Source organism: Euprymna scolopes, chromosome 36 (assembly GCF_053919585.1).
Source record: "Euprymna scolopes isolate OS-2025 chromosome 36, ASM5391958v1, whole genome shotgun sequence".
Lineage (NCBI taxonomy): Eukaryota > Metazoa > Mollusca > Cephalopoda > Sepiida > Sepiolidae > Euprymna > Euprymna scolopes.
In genome coordinates, this window is record NC_136517.1 from 84,599,043 (window position 1) to 84,615,114 (window position 16,072).

Genomic DNA, 16,072 nt, shown 5'->3' on the forward strand with positions numbered 1-16,072 from the left:
CAGATTGGCCCAGTTGTTTGTGAGAACAATTGGAACGGATGGAGAGTAAGAGAAATATAGATACAAGAGACACACGCATACGAGATAGAGAAAGAATGAACATGTCGGTTCACATTAACATGAAACCAAAAGAATGGCAACACTGGTTGAAGCGAGTGTGCCAAATGAGAGCGGCCCGAGTACAGTGGAGAGGGAGAAATTAACGAAATACTAAGGCCTAATGTATGATACAAAGAGAAACCGGATCCTCAAAATATCAACATTATTCCAGTGATATTAGAAGTAAAAAAAAAAAAAAAAAAAAAAAGGCTAATTGTAAACATGCACTTGACTGCATGTTTAGTGTTGCAGATGAATGACAGATTTGTTGCAGATGAGAAATGTTTGGCCAAGAAAAATGGTTGAAGGCACAGAGTCACCCAGAAATGTTTGAAATAAAACGAGTGTTTTTTTTTTGTTTTTTTTAATATCAGATTTTTACAGATAAATTCTCGAGTGGACACTGGGGAGGACGTTTTTTTCTAGAAAAGAGGATACATCCTGTACACTAATGATCTTGATGCCATTTCCCATGTTTTGCAGTAATATCTGTAATCCTAGAGTCGTTAAAATTCAAAATCCATAGGAAGTTGGTTGGATATACTTTATATTTCACCATGTTTATGTTTGCGAAAGTAAGGCTTTATACCGATGTAGTCAAAGACGACAAAATTCTTCATTTTAAGTTTTTTTTTTTTATGTACTAACGAGTTAACACCTATTAAGGCTCACTGGCCATTCGAGGATAAAGATTAATAAATTTGTCAGAAAATTAACAATGCAAGGATTGGAAACAATACGTGAGACTGGCCAGAAATTAGATCATTTACAACTCAAAAACTTGTTAACATTGGACTTGAACACGACTGTGCTATAGTCAGCAAGGAAGTTCTGTTTGGTTTTAGATACATGGAGGGAGAAAGGAAAATTATACATAGTTGTAGCTAGTTGAGTTCTTGTAAACGTTTTACAGGGGGGGGGCATTTGGGGAGGGAGAAGTCAGCATATATATATGGATTAATCAACACCTATAGTATAAATTTCATCTGTTTAAATGTATATATATCAGCCTAAAAATTTCGACAGACGATGAATTTTCACGAGACCGTATCATTTGAAGCTCGACCCTTCGGATGACAATATTTAAAAATTAGCTAAAAACATTAATTTCTTCACCCTAAACGGGGCACTTTTCTACAAGGGGGGGGGGGCGCTTTTTTCAGATATTTTCGAAAGTCATCCCTCTTTTCGAGCGACCTGCCACATTTTGCTCCTCCAAACACCCAGGCTAGTTTAAAAGAAATGAGACTATCACAAAAATGCCCCACATTGTCGAACAGCAATAAAAAAATCTGTTGGATATTCATGATTGAGGCTTGGTGCAAGTCTTACATAGATTAAAGTTTATTTTATTTAAAAAAAATTTTTTTTACATGGGGGTCACCACTTATCAAGGCCCGGAAGCTACTCTGAGATAAGAGTTATCGCGTGTACGGTAACCAATGGGATAGTATCGTCGTAATCGTTAGTATTGGAGATTTGATAAAGTGTCTTACTTAAGGGGGCGATTCATCAGGAATTTGTTTGTATTGGACTTGAAGACATCCAAGTTGTAGTCAGGTGGGAAACAGGCAAATGGAAGAGTTCCACAGGTGTGACTTCTAAGAAAGAAGCTTTGTTCATGGAATCTACGTTTTGATTTAGGCACAGATAAAGAGTAGGGAAAATTACTGACAGTGGTGTCAGCTAGACGGGTGTTTTTCGTGAAAGATTGGCGAGGGGGGACCAGAGATTGGAGTTTGAATGAGCACTTGCAATAGAAGTAACGATAAAACAAAGACAGGCTCGCAACGTCTCTTGTGTGAGAGAGGTTGCAGGGGAAAGAAAAGGGCATCCCCATTAAGCCACAAAGTCTATTTTGTACTCTGTCAAGGCAGGATAGGTTTTTAGCAGCTCCAGCCCAGATGTGACAGCAGTACTCCATCCTTGGACGTACTTGGCTTTTATACAGATAGAGAATTGCATCAGTAGCAAGATATCTTCTGGAGCGGTAGAAGAAGAATCCCACCATTTTCCCCAGTGGCCTAGGCAAAAAGGATTAACCTTAACGATTCCACAGGTTATACTTTGGGGGAATCACCCTATACATGTTTCTTACTAATATTCAAGGTTATTACGTCACATCATTTCGTGGAAGTCTACAAAAATAGGTCGGTTTTTCCTGCACAAATGGAGACAACTATCAATGCAGTAATTCCATTATTTTTCCGGTTCCAATAAAATTACTTACGATTCTTTCTAAATCTAAAAAATTTAGCTATGTTTATTTTATTTTTGAGAAGAATATAGTTTACTTGAAGCATTGTACATAGTGTGGAAGCAATCATGTTTGAAGGCTATATCAACGCAGTTTGTAGGAAACACAGTAGACACTAGTTAGCATATAAAAGAATAATGACAATATTAAAAGAAATTTTCAATTATATTACGTTTATTTGCCAACATAATGTGCCATACAAGATGGTAGGTGTTGATGTCCCTAATTTTCGAAAGTAATATTTCTTCGGGGGCATTGAGGGGGGGGGATAAAAAATCCAACTGTTTGGTGATACTAATCTCGAAAATTAGGGACATCACCTTCCATCTTATAAGACATTATGTTGGCAAATAAACGTCATATAATTGAAAATTCCTTCTAAATTTTTATTCTTTTATATAACAACTCGTGTCCACAGTGTTTCCTACAAACTACATTGATATAGCCTTCAAAAACAATTATTTTTTATTACTAATTTTCAAACGAGCATAAAAACTATATTTAATATGTGCACACTTGAGGGTGGGAGCTGCTTTATAGATTTTAATTTACTGGCCATTTTATATCAATATTTATCATTAGTACCAATAACGGAAAATCAAGGTTTCAACAAAAGCTTTAATATTAATATAGTTTTTGGAATAGGAAAATGGGGACAAATTTTTCCAATCTCAATCAGTCATTCTAACATTTTACAAATCTGCGACCATGAATAATTCTTGGCTAACTAGAGTTTCAGTATGGCACAATCACGTTGATCACCGAAGTTAAGCAACCATTTGGGAAGGCTAGGCACTGTATGTACCTTCTGGGAAAGTTGGGCGTGGGGCCAGCACCCTCACCCTGTAAAAAGAACTCCTCGCTACAAAAGCATCAACAAAGTTGTAGATCGCCTTGAGCCTCTGGAGGGGCATAGGCCATGAGTGGATAACAAGAGTTTCAGTACACACAAGAAAAACCTAGATTAATAAAAATCTAGGCTCTAATTATTTCAATATTAGCAATTACTTTTATTTTCGATGAGAAAAAAAAAGAAGTTTCTTTTTAAATCTATATAAATTAAAAATTTATAGCGCAAAGTTGCTTAATTTGTAAGCTTTCGTATCCCGCTGTCTGTAGCTTAGATAGCAACAAAGATGGAGAGATAAATATTTTGGTTCCGATTCTAGCTGATGGTACCAAAGTTTTTTTTTTAGTTTTTTATAACTTTAAAATCATTACTATATATTGGATAATGAACTAATAAAGAATTGTCTATAATAAGAACTCTGCATGAATTAAAATATCTATGCATATTCTATGACAGGGCAGTGCTAGGTAGCCTGCTAGTAAATAAAATAAACATCACTTCAGAAAGATTCTCAATCTCAAAAGGCTTATATGAACTAGTGTTGGGACGATTAATTGTAATCCGGAGGGAGGGGGGGGGAATCAGAACATTTGGAGAAATCGGAAATATTTGTATAAAATAAAATATGTATTATATACGTTTGAAGCCAAAACAACGAATTATTAAAAAATAAAGATTTTTTTTAAAATTATAAATATATTTCGAAGCAAAGCTTCATCTTCAGTATATTTTGTTTGCCATATTGTTGGAGCAGAGAATCAGAAGTAGCAGTCTGTTTGTTGTTTTTATGGTAGTTTTTTTTTTAAATCTCGGAACAGTGTGTTGGTCATGCGGAATTTATGTTAAGATTTGTTCCTTAGAAGCACTGGTTGAGTTTGAAAATAAAATACGTAATCGAGCAAAAAAAAAAAAAAAAAAAAAAAAAAAAAAAAAAAAAAAAAAAAAAAAAATCAGAACATTTGGAGAAACCGGACATATTTATGCATATTTTCCAAAACGATTCTTTTGTCTTTTATTTGATTGTAATTATAAAATAATGAATATGGATGTTTTTTCTTAATTATTAGTAAAACTAAAATCGATAGATGATCCCCCGCAAGTGTAATTTTTTTTCGTTTACGAAAATATCTGCACATTCAGCATTTTTATGGTAATCAGGGGGAAAACAACTCAATAGTTTTAAATATTTAGAGATTTATAAAGAATCAGAATCTGTAATTTCTTTTTTAAAATTCAATTTTCAACCCCAAACAAGGTACAGTGCCACTTTGAAGTAGGGGCTACTATCGGGGACATAAGTTGCAGGGATATTATGAAGAGAGAGGATTAGAAATATGTCTGTTCACATTACACTTGAACTTCTGCATGTCAGTACGGTTGGGAAAGCAGAATCCCGGAAAGGAGTTCCAAAGTCTAGCAGTTCTGGGGAAGAAACTATTGGAGTAAAAGACTTTCTTACACCTAGGGATCCGTGTAGGGGTGAGATTTAGCTGCTTGTCGGGGGGGGGGTATTTATGTTGAGGAGGTACAAGTGCTTGTAATTCGTCAGAGCATTCACCATTAAAGTACTTATAGAACAGGCAGAGGGATCAGAATCAGGAATTTAGTATGAAATCTGAAAAAATATTGGAATTGTCCCATCTTGAACATGATCCAAAAGAATTTTTTGCAATTTGAGTTATGTTTTCTATTTAATATTTAGAAACTGATAGATGCCATACAATTAAAATTCTAAAATACAGACAGGACAGATTTGTACAAGAAATGGTTTAATAAATAGCATGACCTATGGGAATTCCACGGAATGAGAAATATATTTAATCAACAAATAAAACCGATATTTTTCTGGATAGCACAAAAATTTATTTTTGGACAGAAAAACTAATAACATGCAAATAGGAGTTTAACATTTCTATAAAATTAGTGTCCACTGTATTTTAAATACAGAACTGCCGCAAATGATAAATTAATAAGTAATAAATACTCAGAAAGTAATATTGTGCTACATAGTTCAATACAAATAAAATCACATTGTAAGAGACAATCTTTAATTTATTCCTTCAGTCTAGCACCTCTTGGCAGACAATTTTTTCCCCATCGTTTCTTTCAAATGCTCCTTTATTTTTTTTTTTTTACGTAAGACTTTGCTGACTTTCTTTGAAGAACTGCTGCACGTCGAAAATTTTAAGAGTCCCTTTCTATCATTTTAACAATGATCATATAGTATTATCATATTCGAAAACGAGGCTTCATCAAGAGGGAGGTCACTAATATTCTTATCTACGGTTGACACATTAGCTTTTATTTTTTTTTAAGCCAAATTTCGCAAATTTTTTTAAACAGTTTAGCCTTCAAATATTGTATTTGTCACTTTTTTATGCATAATGTACGGACTAAGGAACAAGCAGAATATCGTATAGATTGTCTATGCCTTTTGTATTTTCAAATTCATTATCACGAGGGTAGAATTAGATACAAGGCTGTTTTTTTTTTTTTTTTTTAAAGAAATTCTAGCTCCCAAAAAGTACTCTGCCTCAGTCTAAAAGGATTTCCCCTTCACTGAGCGAAAACAGAAATTACACTTTGGGTAATTTAATTGGAAATTATATATATATATATATATATATATATATATATATATATATTACATGCACTCATAAATTTGAGAGTTTTCGTGTATTGATATTCATATTAAAACCCCTTTTTTTCTACTTATTTAAGAAAAGACAACTTATGAGTCCTTGAATTGCAGTCACTAGCAAAACATCTAGTTCATTTGCATATTCTTTAAAACATTCATTTGTTTGTTTGGTCTTCTTGCATTAAACATGTCTTCATAATTGAGACATTAATGTCAAAGGAAAAGGTAACTCGTATGCAAAACGTTTTGGTTCTCAGTGGTGGCACACGAGTCACTTTTTTTTTTTTTTTTTTTTTTTTTTAAACCTTTAAATTATTAAAATATATTGGGTCCAATATAATATAATTATAAATCTGCATTAATATATATTATATTAATATTATATTAAAGCGTATTTTACAACCAGACAATGCTGGGTGGCCTGCTAATATATATATATATATATATATAATACATTTTAGCAAGTTAGACACAAGGCAAAAAAAAAAAAAAAAATTTTTTTTAAATGTAAGGAGCGAGTTTTCAGTGGTCATTTTGTTTACTCTTAGAATCATTGCAGTCAATACTGCATTTACTCTAGAAAGGCCATCTTAGTAAAAATATCTCCAATTGTTAAAAATTTGATCTACACTTTGATCATAACGAAAAGGGCAAAGTTTCCAATTTCATTGTCATGCATAAGATTTGTCTGAAAATTTTATGAAACACAAAAAAAAAACTTCTGTCTGTATTCACTCGATATCTGCAAAATGAACGCCTAATGTCCAAAATGTATCAACATTTTGACCCCTCCTTTTATATAAAAATTCAAGAAATCAAACAATTTTAATAAAATTTTCATTATTTATGAAGTAATAATCACGAAACATAATGAACTCATTATGAGTAGTATCTTATAAGTTTAATTTATAAATCTTTGTTGAAATAGTATAAAGAAAACTGATAATTATTTTTCCAGAGATCTTTTTAAAGTTGCTTTATTCGGACTTTAAATTCGAATAGAACGTTGCTTTTTTTTTTTTATGCAAAATTTTTCACTAAATATTTTTAAGACTTAAATATACATTTTTTTTTTTAGAGATTTACTTAATCAAAATTAGGTGTAAACTAAAAAAAAAAAATAAAAAAAATAAATAAATAAAATCAAGCCTCTTAAGTATAATATACTTTCTTTAGTCATTCTTGCCCGTACCTAGTATTCATAAAAGACGAAAAAATCTGCAGCCTGTGATAATCCAGACTTTAATGCGACTATTTATCTCCATCTACTAAAGGGAAGATACGTGTTAAAAGGTTGGAAATGTAGGATTTTTTTTTAAGTCAGCCTCAGAAGAGCACTTTGGCTGAACAAAAAATCGTCTGAACAGTTCATCAGCTTTGCCCGGTAGGGCAGTTTCAGGCGATTAGCTTGAAATTAACCCTTTCTCAAAGGACGGAAAGGTTAAGCCTGTGAATGATACAGTACACACCTTAGAACTGCATGCACGGGATATATATATATATATATATATATATATATATAAGTAATTTTTTGCAATTAAATTACTCAAAGCATAATATCTGTTCTGCTTTCTCCTAACGATAGAAGAAGAAAAAAAAAAGGCTAACCCAACACAGAATGCACAAGATTGTCAGTTCGATAAGTCTGTATTTATGAACACAGACCAAACATTCTAGTGTTACCATGACTACCACCAGGCTCGTGACAGTTATGAATATTGAAGAGATTTCTAGGTATTTTTTTTTTTTTCTTCCATGGACACATTCTCAGGTGACCAGTGTGGAACTCCAGTCCACAGTGCAATAAAAAAAAAAAAATAAATAAATAAATAAATAAAAATGGACGTCACAAGACTGACTGAGACACACTAATCAACACACACTAACGCTGTTCAATGTACAACTGGCCTTTAATTATCACACTAATGCTACTTTTTCTTTTTTTGAAAGAGTACAATAGCAGAGCGAGACGAAATTAGGGAGATAAAGACAGACTTGTTCTTAGAGTTTGACAAAAGATCGGTTTTTATTGTGAAGAAAAAAGAGCATTCTGAACATAAAAATAAATTGTCTCAGTCTAGAAGGATTTCTGTAACTGACGAGGACAGAAAAGTATAAGGACAGATACTACAATTTGCTCTCAACCAAAAGACTTGCCAACCAACTACAGAATTACATTGATTTTTTTACATTTTTATTTATTCAAACAATATTATCGACGAGATCGTGAAGTAGTTCAAGCATTGCAGTAGTACGGGGCGATAATTATGTCGCCGTCTTCTGTAAAATTATTAATAGAATCTCTATATTTGATGGGCAATTATCAGTGGGAGGAATAAAGATGGTGGAAAAAGATTGCTTTGTTTAAATTAGTGATAAGACCACGATTAGTTGATGTTGCATGCATGTACACACACACACACACACCACACACAGTATGTACCCGGCGTTGCCCAGTATTAAACATAACATTAAATTAGTTAAAAAGAGACATGTGCATGTGAGTATTATATTTTTTTCTAAACAGTTCACTTGTACGTGAACAAAAAAAGAAATAAAATAAGCATACTCTAGCCGACATCAAAACCAAAACTTCAAGATAGTAAATCAAGTCCGATAATCATTAGACCAGCTTGACAAGATCTTTAAAAATTGTTTTCAAACCTTGTGAAACAGTTGAAAAACAGATAAAAATCCGATGACCCCCCCCTTCCCACTAAGTACCAATTTTGACTCTTTAGAAGCCCCCACCCCCCGGGATGAAAACAGATTAAAATTTTACATTTTCGAATATCCTCTGTACCAAATTTCAAGTCTGTAGATCAAAAATTCGTTGTAGTATATAGGTTGAGAATATCCTCAGACACACACACACACAGAGTGACCCAATGTTGCATACTATTGAATGAACTTCCATTTTTTTTTTTTTTTTTTTTTTTTTTTTTTTCACCGAAATCAAAAAATAGCCTATTTTTCAATCAAATCAATTGATTGCCGCTCAAGTTGGGGTGCCATCGCGGTGGATCAAAAGGATGCTTCACATGACTCTCCCAATGACAGTTCACAAGACATTGTAGTCTACACTGCACCGCAGAGAACGTATAGTTGATTATATAACAAGCCGTACGTGCGTGGTCCTCTTCTGGTGCTGCATGCGAGATGGCACCACAAAAAACACACACACTGAAGGAATGATGAATGTGAGAAGTGTGAAGGGCCAACGTTGCCTTCACATTTTCACCAAGTATCAGAAAAATCTAATGGATAGGGCAAAAGTTATGGGGGTAAAAAGTGTCATTGTTTGCAATTTGGAGACATTTGTAACCCCCTTTTGAGCTCCTGGGAACATCAAATCCCAGTGAAATTAGACAAGCAGTGCAGTTTCACGCCCTAAGACATGTATATTTGAATTCAGCACCATGGAAGACCACTATATAGACATGCATATCAAGTTTTTGAGTAATATGAAAAAGAGCTCGAAAGTGTGTGTGTGTGTGTTTTTTTAATCCTAAAAGTCCCAGAGGGATGCGAACCAGAGTTTTACCAGGGTCACCCATACTGAATTTATATTTTGGCTAAGTTTCAGGAAAATTTAAATGGATAGATCAAAGGCTATGGGGCACAAAGTATCATTTTTGGCCATTTCGGGGCATTTTTAAACTCTTTTGAGACCCTGGGGACGCTGGATTACAGTGCAGTTTCAGGCCTTAACTACCGTGACAAACCACTATATAGTCAGACAAAGTCTTTGAGGAAAATAAAAAAAGGAGGGGGGGTATTTTTAGCACTAAGAGCTCCCAGTGATGTGAACCAGAATTTTGCCAGGGTCACCTATACTGGGTTTATATCAAGAACAATGGGCTCCACATTTTCGCCAAGTTTCAGAAAAATCTAATAGATGGATCAAAAGTTATGGGGCAAAAATGCATCATTTTTTACCTCTTGAGCCCCTGGGGACGCAACAGGAATCCCCTCCCCCCTCCAATTTTTTTTTTTTTTTTTTTTTTTACTGTGCACGTCTAATGAAATAGAATTTGTGGCAAAATTTCAGGAAAAACTAATGGACGGTTATCTGGCAATCATCTGGACTAACAAACGCATGCCACTGAAAACAGGCCCCTCTCCGATAAATTGGGAGACCAAAATTATATTTTTATATAATGGCTCGACTTCAAGTTTAAAATACAAAAGTCAAGTATCATAGTCCAATTGTGTTCTAAACAGAAACATTCATTTTGAATATGCCCCGTCATATCAAAAAACCTACCGTTGATTTTATATGTTGGGCCTTTCTGCTTGTGTAGTAATAAAACCTTTAAAATGCCCTGCGATGTCAGGCTGTATAAGGTGTTAACGTTAATCAAAAAGTTTCTTTTATCGGATTTTTTCGATTGATATTTATCGAAGACATTCTGATACAAAACCTATCTAAGATACATAAAGTACATTTGTGTGAAATGTTATAAAAATCGTCCCGACTGTTCTGGAGTCCATAGGGAATGAAAACTGAATTCCTTATATATCTCCAGGCTTGAGATATTCAAAAATAGGAACTAATGAACTCTACGTGGTTGTTAGTGCCTGATAAAAAAAGTTTATTATTCAAAGGTAAACACTTACATTTGGTTGCTACAAACAGCCATCTGTTTCAGTTATTGAGACAGTCAGGCAACCCTGAACCATTCAATGCTAGAAAAAAGGCTTTTCTATAGCGTCGAATGGTTCAGGGTCGCCTGATGAAGTTTCAATGACTGAAACAGATGGCCGTTTGTAGCGACTAAATGTAACTTTACCTTCGAATAGATATGAGAAAGTTTTTTTTTCATGTTTATGAAGGAAATGTTTATTTTAGGATTTGGTTTCAAGCAGCAAACTTTGCAAAACGATGAGCTGGCGAAGGAATGAGTTCTTATGTAGAAGTAAAGAAACTTATTTTACTATCTAATTTACATGTGTGTGTAGTCAGCACCAACCTTAGTCGGAGTTTAACCGGCTTCCTCCGAAGGAGGAAGTTTCATGGGAGTATGAAATTCACAAGCGGTCCCCAATCACATCTATATCCCCGTTAGGGGAGATGATGACGTTAGGTTTTTGCAACTTTTTGCAGGGAGGTGTCGACGTTCTACATACAGCACCTGGACTTCCCAAATTGGTTACCCATTTTAGTAATGACCAGATTCAACGTTGCTTAACTTCGGTGTTCTGACGGGAACCGGTGTGTCAATGTGATTATGCCGTATATATACATGCTTGTGATACAAACGTATAAAAATTAGATGTTTGTGTGGAGAAACGAGTCACTTTTTCTAAGACTTAGACTCGACATACAGGGTGAAACAATAAAGTTGTCCCCCTAAAAAGAACAACACTACAGCTTTTAAAACTTATTGAAAAAAAAAATTCAGGAAACTTGATTATGCAGTAGAGCTCACATCTATTCAATGTAGCCACTTTCAGCCTCAACCACTGCCTTCATACGGGTCAAGAACTGGGAGCATGCTTTTTCCCCACAAGCGCCGGCAAGAGCTCAGGAAATACTTGGCAGATGATGGTGATCAGGCTGGCTTCGGCGTTGTGGGAGGTTATGTTGGTGTTGTTTTCACTGTATGACCAAACAAAGTAATCCAGCAGGTTCATGTCGGGGAGAGGGGGGCAAGTGAGAAAAGGGTACAAAGTCGTAGTACTCCTGAAGCCAAGCCTCAGTCTCTTTGGACTTGTGGGCCAGTGCCGAGTCCTGCTACCACACCTAGGGTCAGCGAGCAGCCACCTGATTGCACCAGAGAATCACCACACTCTTCAACACATCCAGGTACACTTTCAAGCCATATTCGAAGAAGTGAGGCGAGATGATGTGGCACGAAAACACACAACCATAGCCGGAAACCTCATGGAGCTGTGCCCTCAAGCATAAAACTGTCCAGATTTGGATTTTAAGGGTGCTGGCAATGGTCCTGTTGTCATAATATTGATTGGTAGAGAGCAGGAGTTTTCCGGCAGTGCATCTTTGATCTCGCTTGTTGAACATTGTGTCACTTACAGACATGATAGAAAGCGCCTATCATTCTTGAGATTTGTACACAACTGACCATCTAGTAGATGGTCTGCCAAAAAAAAAAAAAAAAAAAAAAAAAAAAAAAAAAAAAACTTTTCATTAAACATAAATGGAATCAGGTCGTCTTTTCTATGACAACAATTTTATCGTTCCACTCCGTATAGTAAGAGGAGTAACTTCATTAATATACATAAAGATTTAAGTCATTTTGTTTTATGGCATATCAACCCTTTTTGGATTATTTTTAATGTCAAATCCGGTCATTTTGGTAAAAGTATCCATGCTTCAAGTTTTTTTATATCTTCAAAAACTTATTCATGGGGTTTTGTTTGGTTTCGCAAAGGAAAGTCTTTCTTTTTTTTTTTTACTTTGCAGAACATGATTGAGTTTTGCAGAGGAAAAAAAATGTTTGGCACATTTTAGGTTAGGAATCCAATACCTTCAGACAGCCTAATCTGGTAACACGAGAATGCATAGAGGGAAAGCATTAAGTTATTAAACATTAAAAAGTAAAATATAAATCCTAACCCCAATTCTAACCCTAAATTTGGCTAAGAGTTTATTATGCTTGGCTCTTATGCAGCCAATAAATAGTAATATACAATAACAGTCAAGTCGTAGTCCTGTCTTAAGATGCATGATTGGGGGGGGGGGCATGAAAAAAAAATTGTTCTAAGTTTTTTGCTTTGTGCCATATTTTCCTGTTTCCACTTGTGCCATTTTTATTTGTGTCAATTTGACCGTGCACAACAGCAGAGAAAGTGAAAAAATTTTTATATATATATATATATATATATATATATATATATATATATATATATATATATTATACACTAGAAATAACTTAGCAAATGCTAAATTTAATTTTCTAAAAACTTGCATAGTTTTAAATTCCTGAAATCTTGTGAGGGCTTTTTTTTTTTTTTTTTTGAGATACAAGTTATTTTGAGATTAAAAAAAAAAAAAAAAAAAAAAAAAAAAAACTTTAAAATAGTTTCAGCAAGTTAAAAATAGATAGATCGGTGGAAAGTTAAATTTAATGCGTTTGGTAACAGTTATAGATTGTATTTTGTTTTTGTTTTTTTCGATTTATCAGTTGATATACTAACTTAAAACAACTGACGGCAACGATATCGTTAGACAGTTATCAACAGGAAAAAAGTGCTTGTCCAGAATTCACACTATATCAAAATTAAGAAATCTGTATGATGTACGTACCCGTAACGGAAACAAAATATCGTATTCCAAAAGTCGTGTAAACTGATCAAGTACTTTTATATTTAAATAAGAATTAAAAATCAAATTTTATAGTTAATCGCAGAACGACTGTCTAACGAAACCATCCTGAAAAAGTCTAAAATTTAAAATAAAAATCAGGGAGATAACGATTCAATTTCCGATATTTTTGTTGTAATACCTACGAATTCCCATTAAAGATTATTTTTTTTACAAGAGCATCAGAAATTTTTTTTCTTTTTAATATAGAGGGAATTCTGGACAAGAACGAACTTTAATCATGCAGGTCTAAAAAAGAAAATTCTTTGCACCTTGTAAAAGTTGCTTGTATGTTATGGGCACACACGCACAGTATTTAAATATGCCTTGGTGGGGAGGCATTTTATTTTAGCCACACACAGCAATCCAATCATTGTACATAATGTAAAGCAATGATGGTTCTTTTCAGCTATCCTTCCAGGAATTGCCTCCACCTTCATTAATATGCCTTGTTTGGGGGTGGAAAAAAAAAAAAATGGGGGTGCAAGTCTATTATTGGGCCGAAAATGAAGTCGGTTACATGGAAAATCTGCAAAAAAACAGTATAACGTACGTACTTGTCATTGCATGTACATGTCATATTCCAAAAATCACGTAAATCGATCAAGTAGTTTTTTTTTTATTTAAGAAAATCAAATATTAAAGCACAGTTAATCGAGAATAAGTCGAGCGCCATGTTGGATCGACACTATGTCAGCTAACGCCACCTAACAGCCAAATGCGATCCACGGATCAAATAAGGGGGAGATAATTGACATATTTATTCATTTTTTTTAATTTTTTTCCTGAAATGCCGAAAACAAACTTTTTCCTATTACAAATACAAATTAATAAAGTAACAATAACGACTTCTTTTCCTTTTTAGGAATGTCCGATTCAGTTATTTATTTGGAATAAAATGTCCGAATCAGTTATTTATTTGGAATGAAAAAAAAATATAAACTGATAAAATAAGACAACGACTTCTTTTCCTAAGAGTCAACAAATTAATAATTTCAAATACTGATTTTCATGTCCGAATCAGTTTTTTTTAAATAGACTTTAAGCGGACATGAAAAAAAAGGCGATTATCTCCCCCTTATTTGATCCGTGGATCGCATCTGGCTGTTAGGTGGCGTTAGCTGACATAGTGTCGATCCAACATGGCGCTCGACTTATTCTCGATTAACTGTGCTTTAATATTTGATTTTCTTAAATAAAAAAAAAACTACTTGATCGATTTACGTGATTTTTGGAATATGACATGTACATGCAATGACAAGTACGTACGTTATACTGTTTTTTTTGCAGATTTTCCATGTAACCGACTTCATTTTCGGCCCAATAATAGACTTGCACCAAAATGGGTTAATTATCATCGTTTGCTCTCCCTCCATCTCCACCGAAACTCCGACGGAGCCGATCAGGACAAACTCTAAAATCATCCAAAGTACCTTTTTTCTTTTTTGTGGAGGGAGCTGAAATCACGCATAGTAAACAGACCCCCCCCCCACCTCTTTTGCGTCTCCGTAACGAGATAAGTGTTAATATTACCACGAGGGAGAAATTGCGCCGTTTCTTTTTCCTAGTATTTCATATTCTAAAATGTATTAGCACTTTACTTTTCCAGTATTCCTCACGTTCGACGAGCTAAATGTAATCTCCATACAAAAAAGATTATGTGGTAAAAAGAAAAAAGGAGGGGCCAAATCAGTAGGGAACTCTTTTTCAGATCTCTTAGTCACAACTGTTACGGGTTAAATTTACACCCTTGGGGGTTAAACTAGTGCTGCCGAGACAAATGACCCTAAAAGATAAGAAAAAAAATGTCTTGGCCCATATGTTAGTATTCACGGATTCGGGGTCACTGGGAAGCGACTTAAAGAGTTGTAAACAGAAGAAATAAATACTGGAGGCTTTTTTTTTTTTAGGGGGAAGGGGCAGAACAGTAAATACTTTTTTTTTTCAGTGTGAATGTACCTCACGCACATAACCTTAATTCAATAATAGTTACAAACTATAAGGGCGGGCATTTTTTTTTTTTTTAGCAACTGTGTTACCGAGACATGCAACTTATCATTCGCAAACCACAAGACGTATTTAATTCACTCAGGTTTTTATCCATTTCTTTTTATATGAAGTGCATGCATCTTACATGCGTTTCGCTGAATAGCAGAAGGCTATTGAACTCAGAGACAAATGCATGTTCCTAAAAACTACTGAATGAAAAATTTCTTTGGTAAACGTTAAGGCCAAAAAGAAACGAGGATGTAAGTACTTTTTAACGGACTCTTCAAAAATCAAATAATTATCCAATCAATACAAAATTTTCACCGATTAAGTGAAGAATGTACCTTATAATGGTGTACTTTTCATTATATATATATATACACACACACACACACACACACACAGAGTCCTGGTCAAAATCATAAGTCCACTTAAGAAAGTAAGCGTTTGCGCATATCGAATTTTTAATCAAACAAATGGTTGAAACCATTGCCAAAAGGGAAAATATGGAAAAAAATGAAATCTGCTTCATTCGAAACCTTAACCCTGATCTAATAATTTTTTAAGCAAACATTTTCACCTGGTCAAAAGGATAAGACCACTTTAATAAAATCGGCTAGTTTTGAAAAAATGAATACGAAAAGCTATGTTACTAAAAGCAACTTTTTAGTGGATAAAAAACATCTTACTAAATTATAAATGGCAAAAGGGAAACGATTATCAGAGTTTGAGAGAGGAAGGATCTTTGAGCTTAAGAGGAATGGACTCTCCCAGAGATCCATTGAAAACGAAGTGAATCGTAGCAAAACGGTAATCAAATATTTTTTTACGAAATCCAGATCAATATGGTAACAAAAAGAGTCCAGGTCGGCCAAAAAAAAAAAAAATAAATAAATAAATAAATAAAAA

General features: G+C 34.1%; 1 protein-coding gene and 1 pseudogene across 1 annotated transcript in view; both read right to left on the reverse strand.

Annotated features, from left to right (window-relative positions):
• Positions 1 to 16,072, reverse strand: part of LOC145260648 (uncharacterized) — a gene marked incomplete in the record, with an annotated part of 115,975 nt that overhangs the window by 91,287 nt on the left and 8,616 nt on the right.
• On the reverse strand, positions 10,971 to 11,089 carry LOC145260702 (5S ribosomal RNA; annotated as a pseudogene).